The sequence below is a fragment of the Ictidomys tridecemlineatus genome, chromosome 10 (genome assembly GCF_052094955.1).
Source record: "Ictidomys tridecemlineatus isolate mIctTri1 chromosome 10, mIctTri1.hap1, whole genome shotgun sequence".
NCBI classification, from domain to species: Eukaryota; Metazoa; Chordata; class Mammalia; order Rodentia; family Sciuridae; genus Ictidomys; species Ictidomys tridecemlineatus.
Window position 1 is genome coordinate 72821239 of NC_135486.1, and position 19983 is coordinate 72841221.

Genomic DNA, 19983 nt, shown 5'->3' on the forward strand with positions numbered 1-19983 from the left:
ATCTTACAGTGAAGTCCATGGTCGGCGAAGTCCTAATCATTCCACAAAGAGTGTCTGGTGACTCACTCTTAAATAGCTAATAACTACCCAACATGAAAAGTATCCAACATGAAAAGCAGTATTCAGAACTTTAGATAGAGACAATACAGGAAATAGAAGAAAACTTTACACAGATACCTATGCACATGCCTTTAGAAAGAAAAGAACAGACTGTAAAAGAGGAACAAGTAAACAAAGAGCAAGAAAAGTTATTAGACATTAAAAATGTAATAAGAAAAAGAAAATTTCTATGAACGAGGCAGAGTAGGAGTCATTGAGAGATTTCCTTAGGAGAGTTGTTTTTTTAAGAGGATAAATGTTACAAATGGACCATGTTTTGCCTGCTAGACAGAACTCCTTGGCAGATGAATTGTGAATTGAAAATTATAATACACTTATTCAGCCAAAGTATTTTAAAATATATTTACATATTTATATGATATTGCTTTGTGGGTAACAGTACTATAAGACTTTCTTGCTCATGTGCCTACAAAACCATAAGCTTTGCTTTCTAAAAGTAAAGGTTAAACTGCTGGTATTTCCAGAGAAAACATTTGGGGAATCCAACCAGGTCTTAGATCATTGCTCACTGAGAGAACCCTAGGTAGATCCATTAATGGCTTTCCCATAGGAATTACAAACCCAGATCCCAGGAGAAGCTGGTGACATATGCCCCAGCTCATATGGGCAGCTTTCCTCCACTCTAGTTCACTGTAGCTGCAGGGGAATATAGGCATACAGTTCTAGGTCTAATGTTTTATTGAAAGCAAGAAATTTACATTGTAAATTTGTCTTGTAGTTTCTGGATTCTTCTTGGCAGCTAATTCAAAATGTTAAAAAACATTGTATAGTCCGAAAAATAAAAGTCCTATTTGCAGGCCAGATTCAACACTCAGGTTACCTGCTTCGATTTTCCATTTTTAATGGGACTTTGATTACCTCCCTCTGGTTCAAGCAGTCATTTTTCTCCTAAGCCATTAACATTTGCCTCTCAGCTTCTCTCTTTGTCCACTTTTGTTTGTTCCCAAAAGGCAGTTCTTAACCCAGTAGGTATTGTGATCCTATTCAAATCCAGCTAGTCAACTCCCACCCTTCCCAGTAGCTCTGGGAGACCATAGGGATCTCTGTGCAGCCCTCAGTATTGTCACAGGGAGCAAAGCAGGCAGCTGCATGTAAGGTGCACCCCACTTAGGTTCTCCCATTCCATATTCTTCTGGATCTTGGTCCTACAAATCTCACTCCCATGGTAGTTCCCTGATACCTTCAAAGAGACGGAGAGAAAGTGGAAATGGAGAGAGATAGTTTTTAGCTCTTCTAGTTGTTCCCCATAGGAGGGCTCATCTGGAGCAGTCGGGCAATGTGGGCTAGAAATAGAACTCCTTGAAGGTCCTATTTATACCACTAGGAAACAGAAATTACATGTCTGAAGCCTAGTGGCTTTCATAGGGAAGAAAATCCGAGAGAAGAGATGTCTATCATAAACCCAGCAACTGTTGTAATTCTGCTCACATCAAATGAGTATCAAATAAAATGTCAATTAGACTAAATCAAACATAAGAGATGTGGTTGGTAATTCAGGAAAGATGAATTCTAACATCCTCTCTTGATAAAAGAAAGAAAATCTTACAGGATAGAGAACCAAGAAGAGTACCATAATGGAACGTATTGCATGAAAACTATTGTATATAAAAATTGCCATTTACCATCCTGTTTAAAGTCCCCAAGATAACCATATTGAAAGTATTGCTGGGGCTGGGGATGTGGCTCAAGTGGTAGCGCGCTCGCCTGCCATGCGTGCGGCACGGGTTCGATCCTCAGCACCACATACCAACAGAGATGTTGTGTCCACCGAGAACTGAAAAATAAATGTTAAAAATTCTCTCTCTCTCTCTCTCACTCTCTCTCCTCTCTCACTCTCTCTTTAAAAAAAAAAAAAAAGAAAGTATTGCTTACTCAACAAATAATATCTCAGTGTCTTCTTTTTTTTATCAAATGGTGAGAAATACTTGTGGCATTTTTATAAAGAGGATGCTCCCACTTGCTGTAGAAAATAAGTACTTTGAGAAAGTACAAAATAATATAAAGTAGAAGACAGGAGAGTTAGTTGAAAATAGATAGGTACTTCCCTCCCGCCCTCATACTCACTGAATTTTTGCTATGTTGTTTAGCCAAAGCATTGTTTCAAATATAAAATCTGTAGTAATATGTTAAAGAACGTATAATTAAAATTAGTGATAAATGACTAGAAAAGAGAGATTTGAAAACAATGACCTTTTTTTTACTATATTAGGTCTTATACAAAGAACGAATTATAGGAGTATTTTATTAGTATAGGATAGGCTCCAGATTCCCTTTCTACTTTATTGTCTAATTATTAAAACACCACACAAGCCAGGCGTGGTGGCACACACCTGTAATCCCAGCAGTTGGGGAGGCTGAGGCAAGAGGATCTCGAATTCAAAGCCAACCTCAGCAATGGCGAAGTGCTGAGCAACTCAGTGAGACCCTGTCTCTAAATAAAATACAAAATATGGCTGGGGATGTGGCTCAGTGGCCAAGTACTCCTGTGTTTAACCTCAGTACCCTGCCCCATCCCCACCCCTGCCAAAAAAAAACACCACACAAGTACAAGTATACAACACATAAACATAGCCTCTGCCATACATGGGTAAATCATCCTTATCCTGGTTTTGCCATTCAACACAGCACAGCCTCATTGTTCTCTGGTCCCTTCACTCTGCTTTAGTTCGCAGCTCATATATTTGACAAAGTCTTGATTTTGTTATTCTCTATGCCAAAGAAGGCAGGAACTCTTTCCACTGTGTTCTACTGTACCCCTGGTGCCTGGAGAAGTACCAGGCACACAGTAGGCATTCACAAAATTGTTGATTGATTTTTATAACACCAGAGCTTAACTGAAATACACTATACAATACACCTATTTAAAGTGTACAATTCAATGGTTTTTAGTATATTCACAGTGTTAAGACACCATCATTACAAACCATTTTAGAACATTCTTATCCTGCTAGCAGTCACTCCCCAACCCCCCAGCTCCTTCTAGCCCTAGGTAACTACTAAAGATTCCTGCTTATTCTGGATGTTTCATATAAATTGAATCAGGTGTTTGGTCTTTTGTGACTGGTTTCTTTCACTTAGCACAATGTTTTTTTACATTTTAATTTAAAAAAATTTTGTGGTACTGAGAATGAACCTAGGGGTGCTTTACCACTGAACTCCATCTCCAACCCTCTTTATTTTTTATTTAGAGACAGGGTCTTGGTAAGTTTCCCAGGCTGACTTTGAACTTTCAATATTCTTGCCTCAGCCTCACAAATTGTTAGGATTACAGGGTCATCCATGTTGTAGCATGTGACAGAATATCATTCCATCTTATTGCTAAGTATTATCCCATTCTTTGGCTATACCACATTTAATTGAATGATTTGAAATTTTAATAGCAAATATAATACTGCCAGTTGTTACTCCCTACCCACAAAGCATATTTCTGACCAATATACCCCACTCTCAGTCTTCTCTCTAGTAAAGCCTCGACAAATACAGTTTCATTTTTACATTTATGTAAAATAGAAATAATTAGATGTAATAAGTCCTGGAAACGTGTGATTTTTTTTTTCCAACTCAGCAAAGATTTGTTAATACTGTCCGGTGATCAGGGCTTCAGAATGAGTAAGTCAGGTTCCCTGCCCATAAGAGACTCACTAAGAGGAGAACTGACATTGTGAACACTTATCTCTTATTAAATGAGAAAGGAAAAGGAAAGAAGCTAACTATCAAGTGCCTTCTGTTTGTTAGGAAGTAGCAGGGCTTTTACCATAAACCTATAGTGTATAAGTTAGAAGAAAACTGAAACCCTTGGGGGTTAAGTGTTTTGCCTGAAGTCACAGAGCTAATACATGTCAGAATCAGGATTCTAATCTTGGCCAATCTGATTCTAGGACTCTTGTCTATTGTTGTGCTTCATGGGAGGGAAACAGAAGAAAACCAGAATCATGTGAGAGTTTTCCTGAATTCTTAAGATGTGTACTAAATTTTTTCTCTTGAAAAGTATTCTTTAATAAGGAGGGCATTAAATGCTATCAATTTTCTTCTGTGCCAAAGACGGTATGAAGAGTTGTATGGTCAAAGGCAGAGAGTTGTGAAAGCCATTGAAGATTTTTAAGTGGAAGTGTAGACACGATCAATGTCAGATTTCAGAAACTAGTTCTGATGGCAGAGTAGATGACCAAATTGAGATAGTAAGAAATTGGAAACCTGAGGACCAACTAGTATTCCATTTTAATAATCCAGGCCAAAGATGATAAAGATCTGGACTATAGCATTAGTTATAACAGCTACCATTTATTGAACACTTTGAGTATAAGAGATGTCACACCAAGTGCTTTGGTAACATTGACAAACTTTATCTTCACATGAATCCAATAACAGACATTACAGACAGTCCCCGACTTAACTGTCATTCAACTTACAGTTTTTCAACTTTATGATAGCTCAAAAGCAATATGCATTCGGATTCAGTAGAAATCATACTTCAGATTTTGAATCTTGACCTTTTCCTTGACTAGTGATATGCCATACTATATCTTCTTGAAATACTGGGCGACAGCAGCAAGCAATCAGACACAAAATCACAAGGGCAAACAATTGATTCTGCTCAGCAGGGTGCTGTGTTGCTAAGCTTTGATGTTCAGTTAGGTTTGTTTAATTTCTGACTTAGGTATTTTCACCTGACAACAGTTTTCTCAGACCTAACAACAGATTTCTCAGAATTAACCCCATTGTAAATTGAGGAACATCTATATTCTTATCATCCCATTTTTTTTTTTCATATGAGGCTAGAGACCTCCCCAAATTCACACAGCTTGCAAGTGGTAAAGTAGTAAAGGCAAGATTTGAAGTCAAGCGGCCTGAGTCCTACTAAGCTACATAGTTAATTAACCACTGCTTTCTGGCAACCAGACAGAAGAAAGAAGCAAAGTTAGTTATATTGAGAATGGAGCACATGAGTAGAGGATTTTAAATCTACTCTTGATTGAACCCTGACATTTAGGGAATGACAGATCATGGTTCTGGAGTAGCACATTTCTGAATCCTTCTGTCCCCAGCATTTGTTGCTGGTGCTTAGTATACTATAGACCATTAATAAGTGTTAGTTCCTTCTTGCTCTTTTCTCCTCCTCTTTATAAACTTGATTTTTCTGTAACTATTTCTGGTGCTGCTGCTCAGGTTTTCTCATCATTGCACATAGTCAGCTACAGATTCAGTGTTTTTCACCCTGCTTCTTAATTACCCCTTGATCCATACCTTGAAATGTTCTCCTGGTCTCCAACCTAAGTTTTCCTAGTTTAGTTCTAGACCTTCTTTTCCAGCATAGTGCCTATGAATTGGTGTCTAGAGCACCTCAAATGTGCTCATCTGAGAAAATGAACATTATTTTATTTTATTTTACTTATTTTAAATTTAAAATGAATAATTTATTCACTATAAATTTGAAATGTACTTTAAGTATAAAATGCACTTCAGATTTCAAAAACTTGGTATGAAAAGAAAATAAAATATCTCATTAATAATTATTTTCACTTTGATTTCATGTTAAAAATACTTTTGATATATTAAGTTAAATATATTAGTAAAATTAATTTTGCCTGTTTTAATATTTCAATGTAGCTACTGGGCAATCTAAGCTTACATTATATGGCTCATGTTATATTTTCATTGCCTAATGGAAATATAGTCCTCTTAAAATCAGTCCTCTTAAAATTTATTTCTAATATGCATATCACTCTTCTTACTCATTATTGCAAACTATCACAGTTTACATAATAACTGAAAATTTCTTGTAGGTGAGCATCTAGCACCCAGCACATCATAGATGTGCGGCAAACAGTACTGAATGGAAGTCTTACTCTTACCAGCATTTTCTTCCTGGCTTCCAAACCTTACACTATACTTAATTGTACTTGCCAGTTTCATTCTAACCACCAAAGTCAGACACTTCTAGACATAAAGTTAACATGAGCTTGAAGAATAAATGCTTTTCCTTTTTCTCTGAGCTCAAGGACAGCAGATGATAAGTGCTAGGTAAACCTTAAATACATGGTTTGTGCCTCTCGCTTTTCACTTCTGTGCTAACTAAATAGAGTTCTAGGAGTAGCTAAAATAAGCAAAAAATAGTTATGTTGGTTTTTAATTTTTTATTAGCGGTATCCAAAAGCAATTACTAATGAATTTAGAACTGTCATCACTAACATTTCATCTATTAGCAGAGACGGTCAAGAATTGATGTAAATGATTTGCTTATTTGGAGGACAAGTGGGTTTTTAAAATATCATTACCTCTTAGTAAATCAAATTTGAGTCAGCTGATTATCATAGGATTCTTTATACATTGAAAAAGGAGTAAGTTTTCTTGTTCTTTCTGCAGCTGATATGGATAAGAGAAGGAATGCAAAATCATGAATCCATTTATGAAGTGTACTTTTGAAATTATTTATCCATATCTTAAAATATTCATGCATGTGTATGCCTGCATGTGTTTGTGTGTGTGTTGGGGGAGTTAGAGGTAGAGAGAGTAACTCGTTAAGCATGATTGTTAATTTTCTTTTAGTTTTCTGTCTACTTATTGCTTTGGATAAGCATACTGGAACACAGCCAAAAATTCAGGTGGCTGAATACTAATTTTGCTGAAATTAGATGCAACAGCCATCCCTGCCAATTTTCTATCTAAATTATGCAGAAATTTGACTCTTGTAAAACATAAATCTGGTCAAAAATAGAGTTCTAATTTTTTAGTTAGTCAGTAAGACCTTCAGCAGACTAATCATTCTTGTTTTAGTTTTTACTGTTTATTTAGAAAAAGAAAAAAATTTTTTAAATACAGTAAAAGTCTTAATTGCTTTTTCTCATGTAACCCAAATGTCGATTTTCCAGGACTAAAGGATGTAACATTTATAACTTTTTCTGATATAAAGCAGGCATGAGCCTCAGAAAACAATTAGTGCATCTTTCAAACTACTATAGTTATTGAATAATTACTCAAATAATGGTCAGTAATGGAATACAAAGGGTTATCTCTTAGCTAATCCCCAAGTAATGGAATTGGTATATCTCTGATTTTTCTCTTAGCCTTCCAGGGTTTAGAAGAATGAGACAAAAGTGATTATGGGAACTAGAGGGAGCCACTGGAGGCCACAACGAAAAGGAGACCTTATCTTAAGCAATTAATCAAGAAACTCATATTGTGGGACAATTATTCAGAGTTAATTCTAAAATAGCTTTAGAGCCCCGGGTCTTGAGATATTTTTTTCCAGAATTTTGTCAAGGTCACTTAGAGCACTGGGACAGTCTTAAATTAGAATAAAGGTTTGGTTTAAGTATATGTATTATTCTACACCTATAAGTGTATGCAATATGAAATGCAATGTTGAAGAGCCTACATGTAGTTAGAACTTTTTATTTTATTTTCATTTGTATGTAAATGCACAAAATAGAATAAAGTGTAGTTCTAAAGATAAAGAGCCTTTTTTTTTTCTTTCTTTCTTTTTTTTTTTATTTTTTTATTAGAGCTTTATAGTTGTACATAGTAGTTGTGTTCTCTCAGTGCCTGGGCAGAGCAGAGGCCAAGCCTCAAGTCACCCATCTTGCAGGCCCCTCTGCCCCTCCAAGCATGGCCTTCTCCAGCTGCTGCTCTGTCTGCCACCAGCTGATGATCATGTCATAGCCTTTGCCCCTGTTCTCTTTTCTCCCTGAAATGCTTATTCAAGGTGTCATCACAAGGCTACATCTTTTCTCAGGGACCAAGTCTTAGCTGAAATGTCACTTCCTCCTTGGTGACTATCTCAAGTAACCCCTCCCCTTCTTCACACATTTTCCTATTTCTATTGTCTTCTAAGCACTTAATCACTGTCAATTATCTTTTTAATTTGTTGCCAATAGTGGAATGCATTATGTAAGAAATAAATTTAAAAAAAGAAATAGACAACTGAAAATCAACAAACTTAATGTTTGCTAAGTGGTAGCTAAAATGACCAAGAAAAAAAAAAGAGAAGACTCAAATTACTAAATCACATAAAAATAAATAAAATTTAAAAAATTATCGCCTATTTGATTTTCTAGTAAAATCCATGAGAAAGAAACTTTGTCTTTTGCTTACCTACCTCTAAATTGCCTAGAAAGTAGAATATTTTACCATCAGTGCTAATCTGGAAAAGATAAGAATTTAAAATTCAAAGTTCAGTTTCTACTGAACACCTGTTGCTTTCATACCATAAGATTGAAAAATAAACTATCATAAAGAAGGACCATCTGTATTTATCATCAGCCTTTAATGGTTCCTAGCTTAAATGCAGACTTAGCTCTGTCTCAGGCTTTGTCAGAGAAACAGACCAAAAAGGTATTAAGGATCAAGCTGTTACAAATTATAATTCTTTATTTTGGGGATATAGAACAAATGACCAGAGAATACTTCTTCAAAAAGACGATGTTTAGCTTAAGCTTTACAGAGTAAGAGATAGAAGGAGAAGCATGGGCATAGCTGAATGAAGAGTGTTTCTACAGGAGAAGAGCAGAATAGGTGGGCATAAAGACCTTGAGGAGGGAAAGACCTTGACTTGTCTTAGAAATTCAGGGAATGAGCATGTGGTTTGAACAGAATGTTCTATACATGGATAGTTCTTTGAATTAAATTAAAACATGTCCCAGCTTAGATTTAGAAAAATGTTTGCCTAAGTATAGTCAAAAACAATTTAATCAGTAGTCCATAAAGTATTCAATGCAGATGAGTTTATATCCATACAGTCTATACAGATGATCTTCTTTATGTGCAAATTTTGCTTGTGGGACTTTGCCTGCTTCCTAGCATGTATTTGTAGCCCCAAATGCTCACAAAACTCCCACAGAACTTTCCCACATGTACAAAGTGGCAAAAAACTGAGTCACTCAGTGTTCCTATTCCCAAATGAGGTTGAACAAGGTGACACTGTCTTGGTTTCAGCTCTCATACTGTAAACAATTGTCATTTTTGTGGTCTGTGTAGTACCATATGTTTTATATTTTTGTGCTTTTTGTTGGTGATTTTGTATTTAAAGCGGCCTCGAGCATAGTGGTATAGTACCGTCTGCTGTTCTAAAGCATAAGAGACTATGATGTAGCATAAGCTTCCTCAGACATGAGTTATACTGCTATTAGTTAGTAGTTCAATATTAATGAGTCCACACTAGATGTTAAACAAGGCATCTTTAAATAGAAACATATGAAACAAGGTTATGAACTAATCATTTGATGAAAATGTTGTGACCAGAGACTCACAGGAACCTACCCCCGCATTTCCCTAAGGAGTAGTGGATCAATGTTCATAGTTAGGTGTTCACAGCAACTTTATATATGATAACTATCATAAATAACAAGAACTAATCATACCTATATATGTAAATACATAGTTAATATTGACGTGTAGCAATTCATCACAACATTTAGTAGTTTAAAACAGCAACTCCCTGCTTTGAACGTGTGAGCTTCTATCCTCAGCACCACATAAAAATAAATAAATAAAAATATTGTATCCATCTCCAACTAAAAAAATTAAATTTAAACAGCTACTGTTTAGTAGCTCACATTTCTGTGGGTTGATATTTTGTGTTGACTCCACTGTGCAGTTTTCTGCTGGACATGGCAGGATTCGGTATATATTTGTGATTGCCTAGTGGGCACTGCCCTCACTTAATGTGTATGATGTTTGGCTGGGGGTCTGGGCTACACTCTTCTCTTCAAGCATGCTAACTTGAACTGACTTCCATGTTGATGCTTGTAAGTTTCGCAGGGGCTTCCCAAATTCTGTTAGCACTGCACTAGCCTTTTGAAAGGACACAATTCAGGGAAGGGAATACTTTCTGTTCTTTCTTAGTGTAATTCATATATTAAACGTTGGCCGAGTTCTTTACATACTTTGTCTTGCTGTTACTCAAAAGCCAGAGAAGTAGAACTTCTTGCTCAGGTTGGCATAAAAGAAAATTGAAGTTCAGAAAGATTAAATGACCACTTAGCCAGTAATTGGCAGAGGCACATCATATATGTGTGTGTGATTGCAAGGTTTTTTTTTTTCTCCTCTATTTTGCCTTCTGAGAGATAAATTGCTAACTTATCTTATTCTAGGACAAGGGGAAACAACAATAAGATTAGTATTATCAACACAGGAAAGAAACAACTGCCATTGTTTGTCTTGGAAAAGAAACTGTGTCCTGTGCACAGTCTTCCTATTGTAGTAAGTTTAAGAAAATCATGATAGTAGTGATTTGTGAATATGTGGTTGCTTGATTATAAATTCGATTTGCACCAAGGGCTTACATCTTGGATATGGAATCTTAGTTGTAATGGAATTTATTTTGAAAGACTTAAAGGAAGATGATTAAAATATTAGAGATATTGACATTGTCTGAAGAGATCCACTTGTATTTATTTCTTGTAAAAAAAAATCCACAATATTACCATAGCTAGGTCCTATTATGCTATTGTAATCATAGTTGAACCAAGAAGAGTGATTAACGATAGCAATTTATTGTATGTGAGGAGGAGAGAAAATAGGAGATGTTGTCGTTATCATAAATCATATCATAAATAACCAAAAAGAAGCACTCAGAATGCTTGTGTGGTGTCAGCAGCCAGCCCTTTCAGGCATGTTGGCCCAGCATGTAGCCATAGAAACCCCAAAGTCATATTGTTATCTTAGTCTTGCTGCAGTTATGTGATACAACAGTATTAACATATAGATTAGGCCATTTATAATACTAGGTGTCACTTCAGGTTGGCTTGCTTATATAGCATTTTAGTTTTTTATTGTACAGAATGTTAGTGAAATAGTGCTTTTTTTTTTTAAAACAGGTCAATGTGTATATTGGTATTTATAACACATCATCTTCTCTCCACTATTAATATATTGTGTTATTGATTGGTTTTACCATGTGAGTTGTCATTGCCTAATTGTCTTGTTTTTGCTAGTAATTTCATTTTTAAGTAAATTAGTTTATTTAAAAATATATACTCAATTGTATATGTTGAGCTGTGTTTTGAGGTTCTGATTACTGTTACATTATAGACAGGACAATTTAAAAATATTTTATGAGGAGATGTAGATGGAATTAATTTTTTTGGCCTCATTTAGAACTAAAAGATAAAATGTTGAGTAAATTGCAGTTGATTTAGATACTGCTGTTTCTCTTTCCCCCTCCACACATCCAGTCTCTCTTCTTGTTATTTGCCAACTCTCCCAAGCTCCCACTCACCAGCATCCCACCTGAGCCTGAGCCTGATCTTCCTGGCAGTACCCTTTGTTCCAAACCCATTTCATCTCCAATAGTCCATCAAGTCATTTCACTTATGTTCCATTTTTCCTCAGTCTTCTCTCCCAAAATTAAGCTAGTTTCATTTTAGCCTCACTGTCTTAAAAGTGCTTTGAAACAACATTTTAAAGATATTACCTTTATCCAAAGTCATAAATCTAGTGGCCAGACAGCACTGTCACATATTTTTCATTGAGATATTTAGGGTCAGGAATAACTTGGTCTTGCCCTAATTTAGATCATCCCACACACATGGTCAATTACATGTAAAGATGTCCCTAAAAAAGACCTTTAGCTCTTAGAAATAGGAAGTCAGATATAAATATTTATGTTTTGTAAATGAGAAATCTTAGGTCTTAGTAGACTAACTGAGCTGTGTTAGGTTGAACTGTGGGTCTGGGAACAGATTCCAGCCGTATTTCAGTCCAGCTTTGTTTCTAGTAATTTCCATTTCTTTCCTCATATCTGTCCTACTTGTGTACCTTGTGCAGATCCCTGCTCTACCACTTGAATTGATGACTGGCCACGAAATGTTGTTGATTCTTAAAGATAGGAAATTACCATAGTTGCATTCAGTAAGTGAATGAGTGAATGAATGAGTACTTGGAGCATTGAGTCACCTCAAGGAGCTGGTTATGATAAATATACCCAATATCCAGATGAATATAAAGGTATTTTTAAGGAAATAAATTTAAATATTCCTTTCACTGCTTATTAATTAAAAAAGGATCTGATAAAACAGGATGCATAGATGAATAGAAAAATAATAAAGTTTGTGTCATGTTTGTAGAAATTGTTTCTGCATGTATTTAAAAGTGAGAAATTTAGCTTTAAATACACTTAATTTGGGGGAAAATATATACATACAGCATTTTATTGTGCCTTTATTTAAAGTTTAAATAGGAAATGTATTTTCTGCTTAGTTTGAGAACATGCCACTGAATTTTAGAAGTTGCATGCATCTGTGTAGTTAATGAGATAAAAAGCTTTCATGCCATGTGCAAACAATTTCCTTTTTTTTCCTAATGTCTATGAGCTTTTTAGATTATAGTGTTTCTTTAAAGGCATTTACTATTCTAGTTAAAAAGATATTTTGTTCTAAGTCAATATTTATAGTGGCTTGGAATTAACCTCCCTGAAATCCTTGTGGTTTGTTCAGATCTTATTGCCTTGTTTTGTTTTTGTTTGAGAAGTTTGGTAAAGAGGCATGTTTTTCTCATTATTCCTCAAGGAAATGTAGGGAGTGTGGATTATTTATTTGTGTCATTAATGAAGGAAAATTGGAATGGAGTTTGTAGTGCCTTGCCCCCATCAACATTTGTGAGATTTTTAAAAGATGGACATTAATATGAATACATTTTATTTATTTTATGTGATTAAGAGAATTTGACTATTGTTCTAAGTCACACATTGATGCCTTTAGGATAAAGGACCATCTACTACTTATTCTTAAACAGTTATCAAAAATTATAGTAAATTTTATTATACAAAGTTAAGTATAATTATTGCATAATTATAAGTCATTTAAATAATAAGTGAATCTAGGTGAAGACTATTCTTGAGTTCTTTTGTTGTTGTTTTGGTTTTTTGGTGGTGTGGTGGTATTTCATTTTGAAACTGGGTTTTGCTGACTTGCCAAAGCTATCCTCCTGCCTCAGCCTTTAAGAACAGTGGGATTACAGGTGTACTCCACTTCACTGAGCTTTTCATGGGTTTTTTGTTGTTATTTATATTATGATAAGCTTTCCTGCTATCATTAAATACCTTTATTTTTAACTGTGGTGATGAATACAAATTCTGAGTCATTCATATTATTTCACATTATTTTCTTTTTTTGACCAATGAAAAAGCATACTCTATGTGTTAGTCTACTTTCTGTCACTATAACAACTACCTGAGACAACCAATTTATGAAGAAAACTTTATTTTGACCCATATTTTCAGAGGTTTCCATCAGTGATCGGTCAACCCTGTTGCTTTGCGACTGTGGCAAAGCAGTACATCATAGCAGGAGCCTATTGTGGAGCAAAACCTCTCACATGAACCTTTGGAGGACATTTAGGATCCAAACTCCTACATGCAAAACCACTTGGCAGAATGAAAAGTTCTTCCTTATTGAGGCAATTTTTCTATGATTGAACTGTAACATTCATATTTTAGTGCATCTATATGAAAAGTAGGGTATTGATAGTAGACATGATTTAAATCAGTAAGTTAAAATTTTTTTGAAAATAGAGATTCCCACACTGGTTTAGGTGTGATTCTGCTTATGTCCTTTTGTTGTTGGTGGTGGTGGTGTTTTATTTTTTTCTCCTCAAGAAGTAAAGGGCTTATATCATAATTTATGGTGTTCTCCAGTGAATGATAATGATTATAATCATAACAAATATCATAATTTGAATAAGTTCTCACCGGGAGGAAAAACATTAAAAGTCATATCACAGGGCTGGGGTTGTGGCTCAGTGGTAGAGCGCTTGCCTAGCATGTGTGAGGTACTGGGTTCAATCCCCAGCACCACATAAAACTAAATAAACAAAAATAAAGGTATTGTGTCCGTCTACAATTAAAAATATTTTTAAAGGGGCCTGGGGTTGTGGCTCAGTGGTACAGCAGTTGCCTAGCATATGTGAGGCACTGGGTTCAATTCTCAGCACTACATATGAATGGCTGAATAAAATAAAGGTCCATCAACAACTATAAATATATATATATTTTTTTAAGTCATATCATTGTTAACTTTGGCCAACTTTTAACCCAAGCAGAAAGAAGGCACTTGTTTTGTAACTCCTTACTCCCCCATAGCAACATGAATATGAAGACTTATCAAGCAGGTGGCTTCCTTAACTGGAATAGCCACCATCTTAAGTCTCTGCAACAACTCTCTACTGTTTTCATTGCAGAACAGAGTTGTCAGGGCAGATGGTTGAGGAGATTGGTACCGTTTGACCCACAAGTGCTAACTCTGGTCTTGTGTTCTTTTGTGTTTCATGGTTTTACAGTGATGATAGAGATTGCTTTTTGTTTTTTAATCTTTTTCAAAAGTGTTGTAAGGTTGACTTTACAATGTGTATCTCTGCTATTGACCAGTATTATTATTTAGAAGCTTGAGTACTTACCTCTAATCATTGTTTACTTTTTACTGTTCTCTCAAGGTACGTGATGCTAATATCCACATCTGCTAAGTTGAGAAAGAAAGCACTAAGAAGTTGAAGATGTTGCTTAAATTTCACAATGAACAATCAGTTTTTCATGAACTAGGGTTTTATCTAATACTTATCTATCACATATATACAGAAGAATCCTTTCCTCCAGTTTCAAAAATTTGAAACAATAGAAATATCTCATATCATCAGATATAATATTTAATTTCTTTTGGACAAATTGTTCAGTTTTGAAATCAAACTGTTTTCCCAGATAAGCATTAGAAAATATTAAGACACTTGTAGGATGTTTTATAATTATTAATAAATAGTGCTCATTTTTGACATACTTTACCCATAGTAAAAGGTAAACCATTCAGTAGCCTTCACGTATTTATCTTATTGAAAAATCTTAGAAAATAGAATTTAAATTGTCCATGTAATAAAAAGTCAGAAACTTACTATGCATAACCATCAACTAAGTTTGTGTTGGAGCAGGCATCAGCTAGATGAACTTATTTCAGTTGGTAATATTTCTAGAATAAAATACATTCACTCCAGTAGAAAAACTTCCTACCCAGGAGAATGGATAATTAAGTGTAGAACATTTCGGCAACAGTGCAAATGAATGAACTATACTATATAGTACCTGCATCAACCTAGGTAAATGTCAGAAATCATATTGGGTGGAAAAAAGCAAAAGAACATTACATAGTATGAAATTTATGTAAAGTTCAAAAACAAGAAAGCTACATTCAAATGTGGTGAAACTATAATGGAAATGGGGACTGGTGGATTTTTTTAAATCTTGACTTCATTTTTGTCAACAGGAGTTATCCAGAGACTGGAATAGGGTAGCGAAAGCAGGGGTTAGTGGGAAAGGAGCCAAAGTCAGGAAAATGACATTGCTAATATGCTGTTTCTGAAATTAGGTTATGGTTTTACAGTATTTATTCATTATCATGCATTATACCTTATGTATACACTGTGGTGTTTGTAGGTATCAGATAATTACTCATTTAAAAGATTATTTAAAATGCCTTCATACTTTTTGCTGTTCTTATTAAAATTATAAGGCTTTCTTTTCCAGCAAAGTTTTTTGCCCATTTTGATTGATTTTGATACTACAATTAAAGTTTTCTTACAAGATTTCAAAAAGTGAATAGGAAATTATAAATTAAACTAATAACCTTGATTCTTTAAAAAAAACTATTTTCAAACCTTTTTATTTTTAGGTATTCTTAAAATCAACATTTGTGATAATGTAGTATTGTAATTAATATCTATCCTTTAAATCACATAAAACCTCTAGATTAATTTGTTGGCAACAGGGGCTTGAAATTTATAGAAATAAATTAGCAACACCAGAATATAATCCTGGCTAGTTTTTGTGTAGTCTTACTTTGAAACAAGTTTTATACCAATTTTTTTCTCTCATTTAACAACCAATATTAGTTTTTTATTATTTTTATGAGTTATTTTAACTCTAAATTAAAAACAAACCAATGAATTTTCTAAGTTATTTATATGAAGCTATTAATTTTTTTCCTAGCCAAACCAGACATACTTTCTTCAGTTCAAATATCTGTCTGGCAACCATCTTGCCAATTCCAATCTGATAAAATTGCACTAATAAAATAATACAATTTCAAGCATACTATGTTCAGAATACAATTTTTCAAGCTGTTCTGATTAAAAACCAGAGTTGTTGCATCTGGAGGACTCGAAATTATCTTACTAGTATAATAGTCCTTGGGTAACCCCTTTCTAGAGACTGTTTAAGTTAGAGCATTTCCCAATATCTTGCTAAGGACCTCTCTAGAGGACTCATACTCAAAAGTAAGACAGATTGAAATTAGCCTCCAGAATTAGAACAAAGTGCACCTTTCCCCTGTTTTTTCCAATCAGTGTGTCTTTCTGTCTCTTTCTCTTTTCTTCTTTCTTTCCTTCTTTTCTTTTTCTTTTTCTTTTCTTGTACTGTGGATCAAACCAGGGTCAGTTAACCACTGATCTACATCCCCATCCCTTTTTATATTTTGAGACAGGGTCTTGCTACATTGCTTAAAGATCTAGCTTAGTTGCTCAGGCTGGCCTTGAACTTGGAACCTTCCTGCCTCTCATCTTCTCATGTTGCTTTGGATTTCAGGCCTGCACCACCTATGTGGTCAGAGATCGTTTTAATACATTATTGCTGCCAAACCTTTATCTTTCTGCCTTGGCATCTTTGGGATTTATGAATCACTATATAGTAAAAGGAAATTCTTTGAAATTTAGAAATAAAATATTAATAAGTATTCTAAAAAATTTCATTCACTTTGATAATATCCTAAAGTTTCTTCTTTCTGATTTTTCATGTTTACCAGTTGAGCAAATTCATTCTCATAAGAGTGAGAAGGGAATGAAATATTCACATGATCTGAATATGGTAGTTCTAGGACACAATCAGCCTTCTCTGTAAAGGACCAAATAATAAATCCCTTAGGCATTCTTTGTTACATATGTAACTGTAATACAGTTATACATGCAGCAAAGAAGGTGAGTGGCCATTTCCAGTTTCTAAGGAAAAGCATTACAGAAGGGGGGACATTTGGTGGGAGTCTTAGAAAAAATAGCCACTATTGTGTCAGGAGGGCAAAGACATTTCAGGCAAAGGGAGTTTCGTGAGCAGAGGCACTGAAGTGTGGCAGAGCCCTGTGTATCTAGGGAACTGCACAGAAGTGTGTCTGGAATGGGTGGAGCACTTCGACCCACTGTGAATGAAGCTACTTACCATACTGGATCATGGAGCACCTTTCTTAGTCATGCCAGAGAAACTGGATTTTTATATTTTAGAGTAATGATTTTTCTAACATGTTTTAGTCTAACAACAAAGCTTTTGTGGAAGCTCAGCATGTAAACCATACCTTTGGAGGTAACTCCCCCATTTAATAGAGAATAGGAGAACTCATCTCTACTGAGTAGTAGTCTCAGAATGAATTCCAGAAAATCCTCAGACTTCAAGGGATGCCTTTTGCAAACTACTTCTGATGGGACCAGTGAAAAGATAAGATGGGGAGCCACACCTCAGATGTGCACACACAGAAAGTCATGTGTAAAAGATGGTTCTGAGGAAGGTGCCACTGAGGCCGAGACCAGATAGAGACTTGTCACAGTTGCAGAGAAGAGGCTTTAGGGCTTGGGACTAAGCAGACAGTAATGGCGGCAAAACATATTAAAGGAAATAGAATAGAAAACTTGTATTCACGGTACAGATTAGAAGGGGACATAGGGAAGGAAGTAATCTGCTATGACTCCTGCGTTTCTGTTCCAGGTGCTAGATGGATGATGGTGTCATTATCAAGTAACAGCAGCAAGTATATGCTAAAGTCGCCTTGTTCTTTACAGTTTGCAGAATGCTTCCCATCCGTCGCCTCATCCATGTCCTGTGATCTCCTCTTAATGCTTTTATAGCCTGACTTTTGGTGCTGTTATTCTTCATCCTTTTCTCTGTTCTGTTTCTCCTATCTACCTACCTATATCTATCTATCTGTCTAACTTTGGGAGATGAGATCTCCCTGTGTTGCTCAGGCCAGTCTTGAATTCACAATCCTCCTTCCTCTGCCTCTTGGGTAGCTGGAATTATGAGAGCACACCCCTACCCCCACCTCTCCTTCATTCTCATTGGCCTCAGGAGTCCTGACTTGATTCTCTAGGCTTCCTTTTTAAAATTCTTGCTCCACTGGTCTCCTTGACATCCGATCCTCTGTATTTCTTTAATTCTTCTTCCCCTTATCTTTATATGTAGTTATTCTTCAAAATATTTGAACCTGCTGCCTCTTATTTCACCCTTGCTCATACATCTATTATTATGATTTCAATCATCTCAAGAAAGAGCCTTCTCTCACACACCCTGACCTATTTTCTGAACTTCGGAATTATGTTTTTAGCTGCCTACGAGACATTGCTGACTAAATGTTTATCAAACTCTGTGTCTAGGCATCGAAGTAATAATCACTGTCCTCTTTTTCCTTATTTCCTGTTTCTATTAATGACTACATTTATCACTCTCTAGGCCTCAAAGTGTTGAAATTGTATTTGAACCCTTTCTCAACTTTTGTACTTCATTGCTGTCAGGTTGTATCCATTCTGTCTTCAGAACATCATTTACTTCTGTGCTTCCTATTTGTTACCACTATTCTAGTTTAGACTTTCGTTGCCTTTTACCTATATCATTTCAGTAACCCTATAACTTGTCCCCTTTCCTTTGGTATCTATTTAATCTCCCATCCCACTCACTCATATTTCTGCCAGTGTAAGTTTTCTAATACATATCCCAGTCATCTTCTCTGTTTGTCTTCATTTTTGTTCATTGTTGGTTCCAGTTGACCTCCCTGTCCAGATTACCAGTAGAATAAAGGTCATATTCCTTTTTCTGGAATTCAAAAGTTCTATGATCTGGATACAATTTTACTAAATTTTATTTCCACTGCTTCTCATTTTGCACCCTACTTTCCAAACAAATGAAATTATTCCCTAGTTCTTATATGCTTACTGTTTTCTACTTCTAGCTCTGTCATCTGATCCTTCATCCTAGACTTTGCCACTCCCAATTCTAGATATCCCAAACATTGTATAATTACTAAGTTTTCCCCACGCTTAACATGCTGTGATCTGTTTTCCTCTGAATTTTATAGCACTTTGTCTATGGTACTTATCACTTTCTGTGCTACACACATTAGCATTATTTTCCCACTAAATTATGAGCTCTTTTAAGTTATGAATTCTCCCTGAGCTCTTTCAGTCTATTTTATGCTAAGTTAATATATAAAGAAAGAAATAATCTGATGTTGCAACCCTGTCAAGTAGGTAGAGCAAGTAGCATTGGCCCCTTTTGAAAGGTCAGGAAGCAGCCTCCTTGAGGTTGACAGATTGCCCAAGGCTGGTTGCTCTGTAGTGCCAGAACTCTATCTGAAACATCATCTTTCCAAAGTCTGAACAAAATATATTGTATTATACATACTGCCTCTCAAACAGCTGACATCAAAAAAAATGTTATAAGTAGGAAAATAATTATATTCAGAAAATTGAAATTTATTCCAGAAGTTTTTTAAAAAGCATGCCTTTCTGTTGCTTCTGAGGATGGTAGTCATATAATAACCCATCTCTTGATTTCTAGAGGGGTGTGTGTATATGTGTGGGGTGGGGCATGGGAAGGACATGGAAATTGATAGACAGTATTTACTCAGGTTAGGAAAAGAGCTCCTTAAGGAAGCAGCAGAAGAAAAACTGGAAATAATTAGCAAAATCTAGATCCTGAAATTAGAGCCAGGTGACCTGAGAGCACAACAATTAGTTTATACATCTGCCATCACTGACTATTGCTCTTAAACGAAGGATGGCACACAGGTAGGGAAGAGCCTTGGGAACTTTCAGCTTTACTCTCCAAACAGTTTCATTTCTTTCCTAGAAATT

The 19983-nt window shown here is 35.4% G+C and overlaps 1 protein-coding gene across 1 annotated transcript in view; it reads left to right on the forward strand.

Moving 5' to 3' along the window:
* Taf3 (TATA-box binding protein associated factor 3) overlaps positions 1-19983 on the forward strand; it is a 167647-nt gene that overhangs the window by 101308 nt on the left and 46356 nt on the right. The window lies entirely within an intron of this gene.